The sequence below is a fragment of the Anneissia japonica genome, unplaced genomic scaffold, assembly GCF_011630105.1.
Source record: "Anneissia japonica isolate Jap-2015-1 unplaced genomic scaffold, ASM1163010v1 scaffold1165_len1893470_cov193, whole genome shotgun sequence".
NCBI classification, from domain to species: Eukaryota; Metazoa; Echinodermata; class Crinoidea; order Comatulida; family Comatulidae; genus Anneissia; species Anneissia japonica.
In genome coordinates this window covers 1,477,630-1,483,034 of record NW_022709613.1, presented here as the reverse complement: position 1 = coordinate 1,483,034, position 5,405 = coordinate 1,477,630, and the positions used below count along the sequence as shown (strand labels likewise).

At 32.6% G+C, this 5,405-nt stretch overlaps 1 long non-coding RNA gene across 1 annotated transcript in view; it reads right to left on the bottom strand.

Moving 5' to 3' along the window:
* Positions 1–5,196, bottom strand: part of LOC117106828 — a 19,466-nt gene extending 14,270 nt beyond the window's left edge. The window contains exon 1 of the long non-coding RNA XR_004445148.1: positions 5,037–5,196. This is a non-coding gene — a long non-coding RNA (uncharacterized LOC117106828). The remainder of the gene's footprint in view (positions 1–5,036) is intronic.
* Positions 5,197–5,405: the final 209 nt, after the last annotated feature.

Below are 5,405 nucleotides of genomic sequence, written 5' to 3'. Positions count from 1 at the left end.
ATACATATATATCACATATATATCATGGTATATTATGGCAATAACCATTAACAGCATATGGCAATTGCATATAACTAGCTCTATCACACGTTTTTGTTTTACAGTTACAGATCGGTTATTATTATATTAATATGTATGCTAAAAAGCTGAAATAATGGAAAATGCAGCCATTTTAAATTGTAATAGCTCAAAAATGTGTACAATAGTTAGTTAACTGTTGTTGTCATTGTTATGAGTGGATTTTCAATTGAATACTGCATTTTAATTACATAAACTTACAATATTAGTGACAATTTTAGGGAAAAATTACGGCCATTTTGAAACTGCTGGCAACCCCCCTTACGTATGAAAAAAAAATGTTGCACATACTTTTTGATTTATCAATGTCTACTCTACATCATATCCAATTTTTAAAAATTATAGCAATAAAAAATGCAACCTCTGATATTGCTACATTTCGGACTTGACTATAATGGTAGGCTATATAATGAGAATGGTAATGATGTAGTTGTTAAATAATTATAATGATGATGAGGATGAGGATTTGGTAATGAAGACTACAATGATGACGACGTATGATGATGATGATGATGTTATGAAGGTGATCATGACGATGATAATAATAATGCTAACATCAATAACGATATGGTTTGATGATTGTAATGGTGGTTATGGTGATGATGATAATGATAATGAGGACTATGGTAATGGTGACAATAATTATGATACATAATTATGAGTATGGACAATTATGATGATGAATTTATATAATAATATTTGAGAGTTTGTTTTCAGATTTTAACACTGAGTAGGCCTATCTTTTACAGTGACAGTGAATACTAACACACATAGTCGCTTTCTCTGCATGTACATAATAATGCATAGCTGTCAAACAATTTTATGGTCTTACAAATTGCAATAAAAAATGTAATAAATGTGAAAACTAATATTTGAAAGTTATTCTGTGAATCAGTCATAAAATGCTAAACGGATTAAATTTGCATTCGTATACACGATGCTCTAACTTCAATCAATGTATTAAATTGAATATTATGAGATTTGAATGCGCTGCCTAAATTAGAATAAATCGGCTCAAAGTTTGAAATTTTAGGTCTAGCGTTACTCACGATGCTAAAGCCTGCTGACACAGGAAGAAAACCTCTGCCCTAACTCATCTTCATTACGATGGTTGATATGAATAATCCACAATGTATTAATCCAATAGCTAGCTGATCGGATTGTACGTTTGCACCTGTCGCGAATGAATGAGACAATGGCTCGCCTTAGTCGATAGCGTACTTGGTCTATCGATATTACTTTAAACGCACGCACAGTTCATAGCGAGCACATTATCATAACATATGGAGTGGTGTTTTTATTTCTACGTAAAGGAAAACGTCAAGTGATCGCTAATGAAAATATACGGTTGATAGAAATGATATCACCCCGCAAATCACTTCACGTTTCCATTACACATGACATTCCGGAATTGTGTTCCACGTAATTATTAAATTCATGTCTAGAACATCGTCCGGGGTTAGCATGCTCCCAACGTATCCGTTTATTAGTCCACGTATTCATATTTTATTCACGGATAAAGTTATATACTTAAAATTAATTCATTGATTGAAATTAATGGAATTGCTGCATCAAACTATTTAATTAATTATTTGATCTATCAATCAGGTTTAATATTACTCCATCAGAAGCACGACACATGTCCTTACAGGGAAAATTGATATTTTAAACTGTATTATTGAAGGTTGATCTTGCAAACAGTAAAGAAAAAGTACCTACGAGATTGCTCAATACAAAAACTTTAACCTCTGGACCATTCGGAATTTTGTCCCAAATTGGATCAGATTTTAGACAATAATAAGCCCGCGTAGCACCAATAATCATCACACAGACTTAAAAACAAATGTTTGTGATACGCCCTCTTCCTAAGCATTTTAAACGGCAATGCAGGATCTCCAATAAATAAATGTTATATTACACGAAGGTCTGCCTTAAATTTTTAATTACAGAAGCAATGCTAAATACTGGAAACGGCAGAGCTGTGCAAATGTTTTTGAGGTACAACATAATCAAAAGCAGAAATATTATTGAATATATACAATTAGCCGTATACGATATTTAGCTAGAGTTTAAGCACTAGTAGGCCTACTTCATCAAGTATATCATGAATATTGATGTTAGGTTTATTAGACCCGCTTGGATTTACAAACCAAATGGATGGAACGAGAGATATGTCGATGCCATAATTCAAGAAAAAGAAGAAAGAAAAACAGATGTAACTCGCTGACCTAACCTTTTTCATTTCATCAAGTTCATTTTGAGGCAAAATTAATTAACGTGGACTTAATAAGCGGTTGTTCGCTTGTAACCTGACGCATGCGTAAATTGCGGCACTTAAGTGAGCTTAATCCACATCCCTAGGTAAACGTAAACATACCATAGGTTATAAACACTTCTCAAATGAAAAAAAAAATATTACGGTACTAGGTAGGCCTACATACGTGAACAGAGATGCTTTACAGTCATCCAACAGGACAGAAAGATATTTGCTTTGTTCCAGAAAGCAAACGCAATACAATTAGGCATCATCGATTCCGTATGAAACATAACATAGGCTAATATAACACATATTTTCGGACGGTCTAGTGATTGAACTAGTCTGTGTTAGGATGTGTAATTAATACATTGCTTTAATGAGCCGAGGATGCAAATGCACTACCACTTAAGAGGTTCTGGAAATTTAATTCAGACTTGCATCATTACATGGTCGTCAACGCGTCAACATAGGCCTGATGATATCGTATGACGTCATTATATGCCAAAGTTGCTTCACTATGCATTTTTTGACGGTTTGTACTTATAATATGTACACGTCATGATGCATGACATTATGAACTATAACTTATTATTACCCTCTTGAAGAGAGATGAAGAAAAAACATATATATATATATATCATTTTTATTAATATTATATTAAAATTATATAATAATATTTATATATAATAATATATAATATATACATAATATATATATTAATATTTATATAATACAATATTCATATACATTTATTGTTATATATATTTATATAATATATATATATATGTATATATGTATATATATATATATATGTATATGAATATATATATGATAATAATAATAATAATAATAATAATAATAATAATGTTATTTTGCTCAAACCGATTCGAAGTCGGTCGGCAGTACATAGAATCTAAGTCAATCGGCATCGAATAGATGCCGAAAGAAGTAATTTACTTTAAAAATAAAAACAAAGAAATATTTTACTTATTTATCTTTGCCATTTAGTAAGATATTAGTAGACGATTATCTTATTTTAGATTAAATCAAGAAATGTTTAGCTAAACTCAACGACCGTTGTGACGTCATTTGTTACGTACAGTAGTCTGGAACTATTATTAGTTACCGGTATTACAATAAGGCCAAAAAAAAAATTGTTGTGTTGCCCTTAAATGGAAAAAATCGAGATCATCGATCAGTCGGTCGGATTTTTTTATTTTCTTCTTAGTAATAAGCCCTACCTGAAGTAGGATAGGCCTCAAACTCCAGTTTCAATTATGAAGAACCTAGGCCTATGGGCTCGTAGCTCGTAAGCACCACAAAAGAACGATGGCAAGCTTGCCAAACAAAAGATATTTAATGACGGATTATGCTAACCAAGTGTATATTGAAATAAATTTAATAAAAATAAATCAGTTTAAAGAAAGTTTTATTTGGCTTCGAAACGTAAAATAATATGTGTATCCGATCCACGCTATCACGCACTGGCAGGTCGAGTAAAACCACACTATGGCTATGAAAAAAAAGCCTCTATGTAATACAATCGAATAAAAAAGAGAAAAATATTTCGTTCATGGAATAAATTCGCCTAGTGGAAAACCAGCTTTAGGCCTATGCCTTCTATTTTACCGATTTTACGCGTGCATCTGGGTCTATGGCCAGATTTAGATAAAATACATGTCTCTTTTTGATAGATTTTATGTTCTAAATGTTAATTTTGCCAATGGTATTTCTCGAATTTGTACTTGAACAAAAAAAAAAAAGAAGAAATGCCGACCCGATTTTTTGGAAAATTTCGGTCGGTCGCGGAGGGCAACACAACATAGGCCTATTTTTTTTATATTTTTTTTTTTGGCCTAATTGAGGAGATTTTTTCCCTTGACATGTCGAATGTTTTACGAAGAACGTATTGTATTCATTATTTTGTGTGTTTAATGTAATAGAAATGCTTCGTACGGTAGTTGATCGCTAAATTAATTTGTTCTCCATTGGTAAAAAATAATAAACTTAAATGTTGTTAACGGACTAACGGAGCGGAGATGCATAAGTTCAGACGTACATATTATAACTAATATTACCGTGACAACAAAACATTAGGTTTCTCACTAATTGGTACACAACAAATTAATTTCCATAGGGCATGATTATCTAATTTTATTATACTAGGCCTAATTAGGATTTCGTTCCAATGGAATAGCCTATAGTAAACATTGAGAATGTCTGTTATAAATCTATTAATATTCAAGTTGCCAATTTTTCTTTATTTGGCGGTGATATTAATTTCTTAACAAACGTTCACTTTCAGGCAAAATTAGACATCATCTACAGAAACGCCAACTATACGTTTCCATGGTTACAGAGAGCGTTGTATAATATACAAAAATAATATCAAAGGGCCTATATTCTTGGAATACATTACAGTCATTTAGCTCTATGCACCATAAGCAGCGGATGCGCCTTTTTAGGTCTACGGATATCGTTTTGTTCAATTTACATGAAAAGCAGTTTCTCATTTTCCTAGGTATGTACTAATGCAATAAAACATTGCTTTGCTCGTCTGCAGCAATCATTACCAATCATTGGAAATAACAATAGTTGCGATGAAGAATGTATGTCATACACATTCATCGTTACTAGGAATTACTATTTCTATTGATAACAGTTATGCAGAAAAATAAATATATGTTATCGGCCTACTTACGCCAGTTGTACTAATCCTAAACACAGATTTATATATTTCCCCTTTCAAATATCACTGAAGCTTGTTTATGTTGATGAACACTATACTAGAACTTGCTAAGCGGTGTAATCACTGTTCGGACTGCGATGCTATGAAAATGTATGTAAGGGCCTAATCATCATAATTGTACCATTATTGCAGAACTGTCGCTGCGCAGCAGCTCAATTCAAACTCATCCACAATGTCAAAGGTAAGAACAGTGATCTGTGATTAGGCAATGGTGGCGTTTTCAGTATCATTTCCTTCACCTAGGCATGCCCTTGATAGGAGATAGAGCCACAGTTCAGTCTGGCGCCAGGATTTGTCCGACGGGATGGGGGAAGGTCCGAT